The sequence below is a fragment of the Trichosurus vulpecula genome, chromosome 8 (assembly GCF_011100635.1).
Source record: "Trichosurus vulpecula isolate mTriVul1 chromosome 8, mTriVul1.pri, whole genome shotgun sequence".
Taxonomy (NCBI): Eukaryota; Metazoa; Chordata; class Mammalia; order Diprotodontia; family Phalangeridae; genus Trichosurus; species Trichosurus vulpecula.
Window position 1 is genome coordinate 27,148,153 of NC_050580.1, and position 13,802 is coordinate 27,161,954.

At 40.0% G+C, this 13,802-nt stretch overlaps 1 pseudogene; it reads left to right on the forward strand.

Annotated features, from left to right (window-relative positions):
* The first annotated feature begins 5,957 nt into the window (after nucleotides 1-5,957).
* LOC118830065 lies at nucleotides 5,958-7,492 on the forward strand (annotated as a pseudogene).
* Nucleotides 7,493-13,802: the final 6,310 nt, after the last annotated feature.

The following is a 13,802-nucleotide window of genomic DNA, read 5'->3' on the forward strand; positions in this document are numbered from 1 at the left end:
ACTTCTCATTCTGCCCACAATTCCCACTTCACCTCCAACAATGGTTGATTAGAGGGAAGCTTTTATAGGTTCTTAGTTCATGAATGGACGTAGGGTTTGAAGTGCGTGTCTAAAGGGGGTATGAGAAGATGGTGGAAGAGGAGGATCTCGTTTTGGGGGCGAGAGGATCTGATGCCTTCTGATTCTATTTCGATACATAGAATTGCCATTTAAAAGCACTGCCTTTTGATAAGCCATCCCATGACTTAATTTTTCACAATAAAAGATAAAGTAATTACTCAGTTGTTTTTGAAATCTTATAGAGGAGAGTCTTAGAGAATTAATTACATGAATTCAAAGGTCAATTAGATAACCAATCAAACAAACAAACAATGAAGATTTTTCAAGTGTCCCAGACAGGTGCTCTTTGTGCTGGGCATGGAGAATGCAAAGACAGAAAAGGTGATCCCCATCTTCCAGGAGCATGCATTCTGTAAGAAGAAACAGCACATAGAGCATGGACAAATATATTTACAAAATAAGCACAGGGTAATTTTTGGGAGAAAGGGAACATTAACAGATGGTAGGATCAGGACAGCCTTCATACTGGAGATGCTTTTTGAATGAAGGTGACAAGGGAGGGCATCCTAGACATAGGGGACAGATTGTGTGAAGGCAAGGAGATGGGAGATGAAGTCTCAACAGTGAGAAAAAGCAGATGGGCCAATCAGGCTGGACCAAGGACTGAAAAAAGGCACAATGTCCGATGATGACATTATATAATTTTAGAATTCTATGATTCTCTTCCTCCTCACATTTACCACCTGGAATTCCTAAGTCCCTTCAAAGGGAGTAGGTATTACTTTCGGTGTCAGCTGAGATGTCACTTTCTACATGCATTATTTCCTAATCCTCACCCTCAGTACCCTTCTACTTCAAAGTGTTTCTTTATATCTACTTTTACAGGAATAAGGATTGGACCTGTGCCTTACTGATATAGGGAAGTCAGGAAGGAAGCCTCATCTCCCTGAGTTCAAATCTGGCCTCAGACACTAACTGTGTGACTCTGGGTAAGTCACTTCTCAGTTTCCTCATCTGTAAAATGAGTTGGAGAAGGAAATGGCAAACCACTTGAACATCTTTGCCAAGAAAACCTCAAATGTGGACACTGAGTGGAACACGACTGAAGAACAACTGAACAGCAGACAAGGGTCTTAGAGAGATGCCTGTAGAACTAGAAGTTAATTCACTTGCTCAGTCACACAACCAGTATGGATCAGAAGCAGGAGTGAGCTCAGGTCTTCACAATGCTGAAGGCAGCTCTCATGATGTTGTGAATGTACTTGGTATGCCTTTTGCTTTTACTAAGTTTGCACATAATTTCTCCCAATAGAATGGAAGCTCCTTGAAGGCAGGGGCCATTTTTTTGTCTTTGCTTTGGGATCTGGTGCCTAGCATGGTGCCTAGCACATAGCTGCTTATTAATTATCGTCAATTGAAATTAATTTTTGCCTAGTTCAAATGCACCTCTTTTTAAAAAATAATTATTGACACATATAGGAACATGCCCTTCTTATCATCTTTAACCCACCTCCTATAACATAGGCAGAGTTTGGGCTCTGATGCTCCAGCCACACACACACACACACACACAGCAGTCCTGATACTTCTGTTCATCACAATAACAGGTAATTCCATATATCTGCTCCTTTGCAATTTTCCTTTGATGTATTGAAATGAGTTTTTGGCAGTCTGGATCAATTAAGAATATAATTTACTGATTTATCTAAAATGTGCCAACTTCTTACTTTGTAATTTATTTTGAAAAATGTGCTTCAGGTGGGCTGGAGGAAAATTGACTCTATAGGGTGGATTCCCCATCAACTGTGTGGTACCAAATTAAGAATTGTTTATTAGAGAAGTCTCTTCCTCGTATAAATTCATTCTAAACTCTGAGCTGAGAATGATTTATTTTAAAAGGGAAGATCCATTATTAGGAAGTTATAACACATAGCGTGGCCGGAGGAAATATAAGAAAACATGGGTTAGCTAAAGTTTTTTTTTTCCTCCATTCTCATGTTTCCTAGCTGTGTGATCCTAGGCAAGTCACTAAACTTACAAGCCTTAGTTTCCTCCTTTGTAAAATGGACCTAACACTCTCAATTTTAATCTTACTGAACTATTGTGATGAAGACACTTTGTGAACATCAGACTGTTATAGAAAAGTGATCACTACTACTCAGATTAAAGCTATTAAAATAATTGTAGTAATGCCACTTTCATACGCGGTCATTTTACTATAATAAATTCAGTATATACCATGAAAAGGGAAAACAATAAAATACTTGAATCGTTCTGCAATCTTGTCCATGTGGTTGCTCCCTCCAACAATGTGTATTGTAAGCCATCCATTGCTGTCAGTCCTTTGTTCCTCTTACCTCTGCTGTCCCAGCAGTTGACCACAGGATGTCCACCCAACCATGCTAGGAACCTTTGTTGGAGTTCTCCTGACATTCCAAGGGTAGCAATGGAGCATGTAGACTGTTGCTCCATTGTCCCTTGCTCTCAGCATTTGACTAACTCATGCATTTTTGTGTGTGTGTGAGGCGAGCAAGGTTAAATGACTTGCCCAGGGTCACACAGCTAGTAAGTGTCAAGTGTCTGAGGCTAGATTTGAACTCAGGTCCTCCTGACTGCACGGCTGGTACTCTATCCACTGTACCACTTAGCTGCCCCTCATGCATTTTAATAGTATTTTTTCCAATTACACGTAAAGACAATTTTCAGCATTCATTTTTTATAGAACTTTGAGTTCCAAATTTTGCCTTCCCCTTCCTCCTTTCTAAGATGATAAACAATTTGAAATAGCTTATCCACATGCTATCAACTCATGCATTTTTGCTCATGAGTTTCTACAACGTGAGCTCCCGGGTGGCAGGGCCGCTTTCATTTTTGCATCGTGAGCCACAGCTCTTAGCACAGTGCCTGATGCAGAGCAGCACATAAGGAATTCTAGTCATGGATGAACAAATGTTATCTTTTATTCTAGCGCTCCTTGGCAATTCCGTACCGTTACCACGTGCTGCATTTTTTTTTGGAAGGGGGGAAGGCAGGGCAGTTGGGGTTAAGTGACTTGCCCAAGGTGACACAGCTAGTAAGTGTGTCACGTGTCTGAGGCTGAATTTGAACTTAGGTCCTCCTGATTCCAGGGCCAGTGCTCTGCTCACTGCCCCACCTAGCTGCCCCTATGCTTTAGTTTTACAAAATATTTGTAAAGATTCTAAATGTCCAGATCATTTTCACTCTTTGAAAGTTATGAATGATTTCTTGAAAAAAAAAAGTAGATGGAACAACATAAGCAAGTTATTGTACTGACTTGGGGCTTTGAAAGGCCCCAAGAATTGTGAAAGGAGAGAGCAGGCCAAGAGGCCTGTGTTAAAGTTTGTGCTCTGCCTTCTCACTTGTTGTATGGCCATAGGTTGGGTGTGTAACCTCAGTAAGCTTTGGTTTTCATATCTAAATGAATAAGGCAGGCACCATGGCCTAACTCTAAGGTCCTTTCTAGAGTCAAGATTCTTTCTCACAAAGGTGAAGTAACACTTGTGGCTTTGTGACTTATTGGGCCCTCTGAACGAGGAAGACCAACCAACCAACTAACCAAATAAGTTTTTCACTCTTCAGAAAATCATCTTCTTCTGTCATGCTACTATCAATGAACTTTAGCTTTTTACCACCATTTAAAACATTGCAACACAGTGGAAAGAACAGTGGCTTTGGTGTAAAAGAACCTGTTTTCAAATCTTACCAGTTACTTAGGGAATGTGTGACCTTGGATAAGTCATTTACCCACCAGGTCTATTTCCTCTTCTGTAAAATAAAGGGCTGGACTTGATGGACTCTGTGGTCTCTACAATGCTGGACTTAGGATCCTATGATATACCTCTTGTTCCAATGACCCCAGGAAAACCCTCCTAAGTTGGTAGCCACTCTTCTGTTTGTTAGAAAGAAGCTGCAGTACTCACCATTTCCAGAACTTGTATTCAGTTATTGGGAGAACATTTGTTCCAAAATCAGAGTATTTTGTCTTTAGAAGATCACACGTCTACTGCCATAGTACCTTTTAACTTCTCAAAAGAAAACTTAGCTTTATTTTTAAAAAATGATATATTTTGTTTTTGTGTCACTTTAATTTCCAAATATATCCTGCTGCCTATCCCACAGGGTGAGACATCTCCTGTAACATAGAATAAAAAAAAAGAGGAAAAAAAAGTTCAGCAAAACTAAGCAACATATCGACTAAGTCTGACAGTAGACACAATGTTCTCCTCCTCTGCAAAGAAGGGAGGGGGTGTTATGTTTGACATTCAGTAGGATTCTGGGTACATGTGATACTAAAGATCACGTCTTTAATGTTATATGAGATTTTAGGAAGACTAAAGCTGCTGCTCTCTGGGTTCAGTTACGTCAATTCATGAAGAGAAGCAGAATCTCAGCATCTCAGCATCTAAGAATTAGCGGAGACTTTAGATCAGCTGCTATTGATCTGTTATCTGAACAAAAATTGTGTCTACTAAATACCCTACTAGTGGTCATCCCATTTCTGATGAAGCAGCAACAATAACAAAATAACAGAAATAGATATTTATTAATTACCTCCTACAATGTGCGCCAGCCACAGCGCAGTTAGGGAGTACAAAGAAAATAAACAAAACAATCCCTGTCCTCATGGAGCTTACATTATTCATATTTTTTTCCATACTTTCAGATGTATCTGTAGATCAAACCACTTCCAGAAAGCCATGCCTTATAACAGAGAAGAAAAAAGAAAACAATTCAGCAAAACTAACAAATATATTCCAAAAGTCTGACATCATAAATGATGTGTCGCTGATATCGTCTCCTTCTTCAGGTTTTTCTCAAGTAGATTGTTTTTATTTGTGATATTTCTTCTATACTTGTAATTTGACCTTGCTTATTTTAAAAATTATGCTAATTTGATTCTCTTCAGTCTTCTGTGTAATAAAGTTGGCCATTGTTCATTAGTCCTTCAAAAGAACAAGCTTTTAGTTTATTGATCAAGTTTTAGGCTTCTTGGCTTCTAATTTATCCATTTCTCCTCTAATTTTCAAGATTTCATCTTTTGTGCTTGTTAGTATCCTAATCTTTTAAATTGCATATTTAATTCATTAAAGTTCCCTTTTCCCTGTATTCTATTATTGCTTATTTTCAGGGATATAATTCTTTCCCTGAGGACAGATTTATCTGCCTCCCAGAATCTTGGCCTGCGGTTTCATCCTCATTATCATTGTACTTTGCAGTTATTAATCACTTCTATGATTTGTCCTTTGATCAACTCATAGTTCACGTTATTAGGTGTCCATTTCCATCTGTGACTTTTGTTTGTCAAAGAGCTCACTTTCCATGTGGAAATGAGACACGTACACAAGTACAAAATATGAAACAATAAATACAATTTCAAATGACTTCAATGTAATTTCAAAGTAATACAACTTAATTTTAAAAAGGAGAGAAAGTTAACTAGAGAATAGGTTCAAGAAAGTCCTCCCATATGAGTAAGTACCTGAACTGTGCCTTCATGGAAGCTGGAGATTTAATGAGTTAGAGATAAGGATTGCATTCATTTCAAACATGGAAGACTACTTGTACAAAAGTAGAGAGTGGAAGATGGAGTGCTGTGTGCAAGGAAGGGCTCCATCTCAGGTGATACAGGAAAAATAGGTGGGAATCTGTATGTGGAAGACTTGAAATATTAAGTAGCCAGATAGATGACACTTTTTATTAAGCATGTACTGTGTGTCAGGCATTGTGCTAAGCACTGGGGATGCAAATAAAAGAAAAAGAGATAGCCCCTGAGAAAAGGCCATCCTAGTATCAAGGCAAGATGGCGAGGCTTGTGTTGACTTAGATGCCAAGAATGCCAGATTCAATTTGCTTTGGCTCCTATCAGGGTCTAAGCGATGAGCTATCCAGGCTGTCCTCCCCCCCGGAGGGGGCTCCCTGCCAGCTGCCCCAGGTGGTAATGCCTGGGGAGGGGCAGCCTACCTCCCTGCCAGTATGACCCAATTGGGCTGGACAATGTGGCCAACTATGATGGGCAGTTCAATCAGGATTATCTTTCAGGAATGGCTTCTAACATGTCAGGGCCATTTGGGGGAGCCTAGAGAAGGGTTCCCACCCATTCCTCTGGTGGGGTTTGGGCAGCCCCCTCCTGCCCAGCAACCAGTTCCTCCTTATGGAATGTATCCACCTCCTGGAGGAAACCCACCCTCAGGAATGCCATCTTACCCAGGATACCCTGGAGGCCCTGTGCCAAGCCAACCTATGCTACCTCCTGGGCAGCAGGCTCCAGGGGCCTATCCTGTTCAGCAGCCAATGACCTATACAGGGCAACACCCAAAGCCACTGCCTTCCCAGCAGCCAGTGCTGCCACCTGGGCAGCAGCAACCAATGCCAGCCTACCCTGGATTCTCAGGTTTAGTCACCCCAGCTGTCTCTCCATCACAGTTTGGAAAATGAGGCGCCATCCTGGATGCTCCCTGCTTCGATCCCCTGAGGGATGCAGAAGTCTTGTGGAAAGCTATGAAAGGATTTGGGACTGATGAACAGGCCATCATCAACTGCCTTGGAAGTTGCTCCAGCAAACAGAGGCAGCAGATCCTTCTTTCCTTCAAAACAGCATATGGGAAGGTCCTGATCAAGTATCTCAAATCAGAACACTCAGGGAATTTTGAGAAGACCATCCTGGCTTTGATAAAGATGTTGGGCCTCTATGACGTCTACGAAATAAAGGAAGACATCAAGGGTGCTGGCACTGATGAAGCATGCCTCATTGAGATCCTCGCCTTTTGCAGCAATGAGCGCATCTGAGAAATCAACAGGGCCTACAAAACAGAATACAAGAAGACTCTAGAGGAAGTCACTAGAAGTAACACATCAGGACATTTCCAGAGACTTGTGGTCTCACTTGCTTAGGGAAACCGAGATGAAATCGCAAATGTGGATATGTCCCTGGCTTAAAGAGATGCCCAGGAGCTGTATGCAGCTGGAAAGAATCATCTGAGGACTGATGAATCCAAGTTCAATGCCATCCTGTGCACAAGGAGCCAAGCTCCCTTGACAGCAATTTTCGATGAGTACCAGCAGATGATAAACCAGGATATTGAGAAGAGCATCTTCTGGGAGATGTCTGGAGACTTGGAACAGGGCATGCTGACTGTGGTCAAGTGCCTCAAAAACACTCTAACATTCTTTGCCGAAAGACTCAACAAGGCAATGAGGGGAGCAGGAACAAAAGACAGGACTCTCATCCGAATCTTGGTGTCTCAAAGTGAGATTGCCCTGCTTGACATCCGAGTTGATTATAAGAGGCTCTATGGCAAGATTCTATACCATGACATTACGGGAGATACCTCTGGGGATTACCGGAAGATCTTGTTGAAGATATGTGGAGGCAATGACTGAACCTGTGTGCTTGCCTTCTGACCAAGAAGAGAGAAAGGAAAGCAGCCAGGTTTGTTCCACCTCCCCCACCCAAAAAAAGAAAACCCAGACTTTTGTAGATGTTCCAGTGAGAAGTGGATGGCAAAGCATCCATCGTAGATTTCCATCTCTGTCCCATCCCTTCCCTTCCCTAACGGCACATCACGCTGAGGGACTTTGATAGATGTTTTAGGACTCTCTTGGGATATTTTTTTTCGTACATCACAATGGCCACCAGCTCCCTGCTGCTGAAGTACATAACAGGTTTTCTTTTCTCCCTCACAGTCTCACATGGTCCCATATTCCTGTTGCACATCTGAGACTGTTGGCTTCACGTAGACTTTTTAATTGTGTTTTGAAGTGATGCTTATTTTTTTAAATAGTCATTGCCATATACATGCCTTTTTTTTAAACTACAAACATTTCTGGTGCAAGGGATGACTGGTTCTCTGTGGAAGGGGTGCCCTGTTTGAGAAGGGAGTGGAAAGGCATTTAAATGTAATTTCGTATGTCTGGAGGGAGTGTGTCATGAGAACTGTCATTGCCAAACACTTTTTAAAATATATATATGGAGAGAGGCTGTTTATGTGCTGTACCTTTAGTGCACATATCATGAGAATGTAGCAGCAGCTGCTAGCCAACAACAGAGGCCCTTAAACCTGAATGTCTGTAGCTGAAAGCTATTATCGAATTAAAGCCACCTGTTGTCTAAAAAAAATAGAGAGACAGCTCCTGCCTTCTTAAGGCTTATATTTTTTAAAAAATCAACACTGGTTTATTTTCAGGTCAACACTATCTTCTTCCTAACCTTCTCCCCTCCCCCACTGAGGAAGCAATAAGACCCAAACTGATTACAAACGTGTATAGTCAAGCAAAACAAATTACCACTTTGATTAAGATCTCTCTCCCCCTCCCCTATGTCTCAATCTACACCCATCATTTCTCTATCTGGAGATGGGTAGCATCTTCATCATGAGTCTTCTGAAGGGACTTACATTCTTATGGGGGAAAATAACACACAAAAGGCAATTAAAAAGTGGGGTGGCGACGATGGGCCTGCAGTAGAGCATGGCATTAAATCAGAAGTACATCTAGGAGGGGAATAAAGGTGGTTTGGCCTAGGCCCAAGGCCAAAAGGAAGCCCCTGAAAGAACTCACCAAAAGAAGGAGGTCAGCATGGCAGAGGAGTGCTGCACTGTGAGAAAGGCCCAGTGGTGGATGGATTTTCCAAGGTGAAAAGGGCCTAGGTGCTGAGGAAGGTTTAAGAGCGAGACTGTGGCTGAAGCATGGTGCTGAAGCCTAGAAAGTCAGAAGTACAGCTGAGATGGGAATGCTAGGCTCAGGAATTTGTGTCTTATCCTAGAACCTGGAACCTTTCTCTATACTTTATCTTATTTCTATAGTGATAAAAAAGTTTCTGGCACTTGAGGATATTATTAGTATTTGATACTGTCATCAATTACTCTGTCCTTAATTTCTCAAATGACTAGTAAAATTTGAGCACAGGGAAGGAGAAATTGCAGATGTTCTTATTGAAGAGATGGGATTTGAGGAAGGCCCTGAAGGGTTTGGAGTGTTTTTATTCTAAATAGGAAGTATATTTATTTTAAGTAGGAAGAACAGTAGCATGAGCATAGTAGGGTTTCAGGAAAAGAGAGGAGAAGTGTATGACTTAAATAAAGGGTTCTTATTAGTGAACAGGAAGACATTGTACAGCAAAAAAGTAATGATTTTACATTCAGAGAAATTGACTCAAATTCTGTCTGCCATTTCCTATCTGCATAGCCTCAGTTTCTATAGCTGTAAAAATGAGATGGTTGTACTTTGTGATCTTAGTTTTTTTCTAGTTCTCAATCTATGAATATTGATGAAAAAAAGTTTAAATTCCAGGGTAGTGAAGGCCAGAGTATGGAGGACATTAGTCATCAAGCTGATGAGTTTGCCTAGAGGGGAGGGGGATATAACAAAGAAACAAAATGGGCTTTCAAGTGGAGATTTGACCACTCTGTTAGACGTTACACATGTCCCACTAAGTGACTATTGAGGATCCTTTTTTTCTGATTCCGAATGTCTGGTATTCTGGAAGATTTGAACTTTATCTTCTAGGCACCTGAAAGTATTTGAGTAGAGGGGAGGCATGATGAATGAATGTTTGCAGAAGGCCAGCCCAATGTTACTGTGCAGAATGGATAGGAAAAGGAAGAAAGTGGAGGTAAGGAGGCCAAGAAACATTTGGTTTTTTTTTTTTCTCCAAATATAATAATGAGTTGAGTCCTGATTCTGTGAATGATTCATTGAGTCACCATTCAGCAGTCCAGTCAAGCAAAAAAGAGATAGCTCAGTTAAATAAAACAGGTATTATCTCCAAAAAATATGCACTCTGACAAAAGAAATAGCTTATATTTAATACTAAAAGATTAAATATATTTCCCTCTCAGTTTTCCCCTCTTTTTACCTGTCACTCTGTCTGTTTCTCTCTGTCTCTCTGTCTGTCTATCTCAAAAATTTTTAAGGATCTTTTGCAAATTCAAAGCCCCAGTTCCATTCATTGGCTGACCTGTCTCTATAGTCTTTTGAAGAAGTAAATTAAGGGATCTGACTGATGAAAGTCTAGGAGGCACCTCTTGTCAACTTTGTTCCCTCTTACATAGGTCGCAGCTGAGTTCAGTACTTTTCCGTGCCTTTGTTCTTCTGAAGAGGCACCTTCTCCAGCTGTGGACAATAGAGTTCTATTTCCTTCCCCCCCCACTCCCCCACCCCTTCCTTTCTGAGGACTCGTCTGAGAGTTATTACCAGGGCTCAGGACAGAGGCCTGACTTTAAAGGGCTTTTCCATTTAGACCTTGTCCATCTTACTTCCTTAAGTCTTCATACCGTATTATCTTTCTAACTATGTGACTTTGGATCAGGATCCTGATGCTATAGTGAAGTCTTGGCCAAGGAGAATCATTCTGGCATTTAAGTGAGTGGTGTGTTCTGGTTTCCACCCAAGACTGAGGAACTGTTTGTGGTGCTAAAGGCCATGTGACTTGAGCCATCCTACCAAAACATTAGTCCTAGCAGACCTCATGCAGCTATGCCCCATATTGTTCTCAGCAGTATTGTTCTAATTTGAATTTAGCATCAAAAATTACATATGTATATATGTATGTGTATATGTGTGTATACATACATGTATGTGCATAATCAAAGTTCTAGAACTTGAAAGGACTCCAGGAACCCTTTACTTCAACCTTTTCATTTTACAGATAAGATAAATGAGGTCCATGGATGTTAAATGGCTTGCCCAAGTTCATATTAGTAACATTAGTAATTAGGAATCATTGGCAGGTTTCAAATCCAAGCCCTGTAACTATAAATGTTTTTGTTTCCCCTCCACTATGCCATGCTACCTTTTGATTTTTTTTTTCTTGAGGGATCCCTTACATGTATTTTTCTCTACTGAAAACTCACTTGCAATCCTGGTCCAGATGATCAAAAGATTACACCTAGATAAGAATCCATGGCAATTCGGCTTGTCCCAAACAATGTGATGGCTGTCCTCCCATTGACGTCTATTGGCACTATCAACTCTTCTTTTTTTATTTTTTTTATTTTAGACAAAAACTAAAACTTAAATACACAATAAGAAAAGAAAAAGAAACATTATAAACTTCAATATTAAACTTAATTATAAAATAAGAAAAGAAAAAAAATCATGTCATATGCACAACAGAACATAGGAGAGAATTCAAAATATACAGCAATAACATATATTCAAGAAAGCCTATATATTAAATAACCACCAACTCCTCTTGATCCTTCATCTTCCACATTTCACAATTATCCAGGTGGTCATTCAACTGGACAAATCTGTCTGCCAGACCTGCCAGGTTATCTAGAGAAGACTACTTTGCCAATCAGGCTAGCAACTCCTCATTTTACCTTTTCTTGAAAATCCAACCAATTCTTCTCTCAAATCCCCAGAGGATTTAAGTTGGAACACCTCATCAACACTCTAGCCTTATTTTTGTCTACCTTAGACTTAACATTGAATCTGTTATTTTGCATGATTTTGTTTGTTCATGAAGACACCAAATCTTAACCTGAATTTATCATTAGTAGGGTAGTAAAACCTAACAAGGAATTTCTCTCCTTCAGACTAGCTGCCCAAACTAGAGTATCTCCTCGCACAATCTGCCAATAGTGTAGGCTACATTATCATTTCAAAGATTCTTTGTCTCAAAGAAGAGATCATACTGACCTGGAAGAACCAACGTCTGCCCATAATGTCCCTTGAATATAGATGCAGAAACTATGGTAGGCTTAGTTGGAGGGTGATGGTGTTGATGGATCCAGTCACTTGTATGAGACATAGCCTTCATATCAATTACTTCCATCACTGAGTCTAAAAACACAGGGGAGAATTCCTCATGATTCTAATGACCACTGACATAATCTCACCTCATAGAATGGGGAAGAGAGATCACTACTCTGTATGTGTATGTATGTATGTATATATATATACATATATACCACTCTCTGTATGTACGTGTATGCATACACACACATTTTACAAATATTTCATTACTTATATATTGTCTACCCCATTAGAATACATATTCCGTGAGGGCATAGGCCATATACTGCCTTTCTTTCTACACTCATTGTGCTTCGCCTAATAACTGGCACACAGAAAACTTTAAATGAATGTTTGTTGACTAGTGATCTATACTTTCAGGATTCTGTGAAGAAAAATTTTTATCATTTATATTGTGAATTTTGACGGCTAAAAGGTTTATCTTCTATGTATAGTATTGTTGCTATGGAAATAATGGTCCCTATAACATTTTCTTACCTGAATTCATGATTTCTTTGAACCATTTACTGACATTAGATGGGAATGGTTTTTATATAAAAGGCATAATTACATGTGTGTTGCATATGCATATCTTTGTAAGGCACTCTATTTTCGTTAACATCAAGAAGTTATGATTCCATCACTCTAGATAACCCTTCTACCCTCTTCACCCATGAGCCCTTCTCCAATTAAATAGAGCCTTATTTTGAGTTACTTTGGCTTCAGGAAATTCTTGTGGACAGTTTGATAATAAACCTGTCTCAACTTATCCAGACTAGTTATTAGGTGACAGACACAAAATCCAATCTATCACAAATTCTCCATTTGACATTTGCCAACTTAGTAGATTCTGCTAGAGCTGAAGCTTTGCTGGCATAGCAAGCACAGCGTCATCAAGGTTGATAACATTTGGTCAGATGGTTGGTCATAGATTCAGCTCTGGAAGGTCATGTAGTCCAGGAGTTCTTAAACCGGGATCTGCGAACTTCTCTGTGTTTTAAAAAATGTTTTGATAACTGTTTCAATATAACTGTTTCTGTAATCCTATATATTTGATTTTATGCATCCAAATAATAATTCTGAGTTGGGGTGCATGACATTCACCAGACTGCCAAAGGATTCTGTGATGTAAAATGTTTAAGAATTTTCAATCTAGTCCAATCTTATAATTTTACAGTTGTGAAAACTGAGGCTCAGAAAAGTGATGTGACTTGTCCAAGATCACACATGGAATAGATGGCAGGTTTTAGCCCATGTTCTCTGAATCAAAATTCTACTCCTTTTCTACTGTACAACACTGCAGTCTAGCTTCTGATGTCCAGGCCTCTATCTCAGGAGGGCCCTTAGCTATGCTTCATCTCATTTAAACCTCAAATCACTTTCAGGACTTTTCCTCCTCCCCTTCCTCCTTCTCCTTCTACTCTGTCAGTGACATTTACCACTCTGGAGAAACCTCCGTCCTGAGACCTTGTTCTCTTAATGGTGACTCCCACATCCAGATCATTATTTCAAGGCTTCAACACTGTTTCACATCATTCATGTAATAATTGATCTTCAAATCTTCTTTTCTTCCTCTCAGACACCTTGGCACCCTTTTCCCACCCCTTTTGAGCTCTACTTTATATGTTGTCTAAGACCATTTGAATGTAAACAGGGGCAGGCTAGAGCCAACTCATATTGGCTTTTGAGAGTAGATTGTTAAATTTTCAGTGTGAGTGTTTAAATCTTAGACTGGCAAACATTACAAGTGAGGGCTTGTCTCATTGTTTTATTTTTAATTTTCTAGACTTAAGAAAGTGATGGAGAAAATGTTAGCAATTCAAATTAAACTTAAATTATGCCATGTTTTAGTTAGCCAGTAGTTAAGCATTTGTTAGCACACCACTCACTATAAGGTCTTTGAAGGCAGGGACTATTTTCCTGGCATCCTTTTTATCCCCAGTGCTTAACACAGAACCTGGCATACAAACAAGTATTTAATGAGT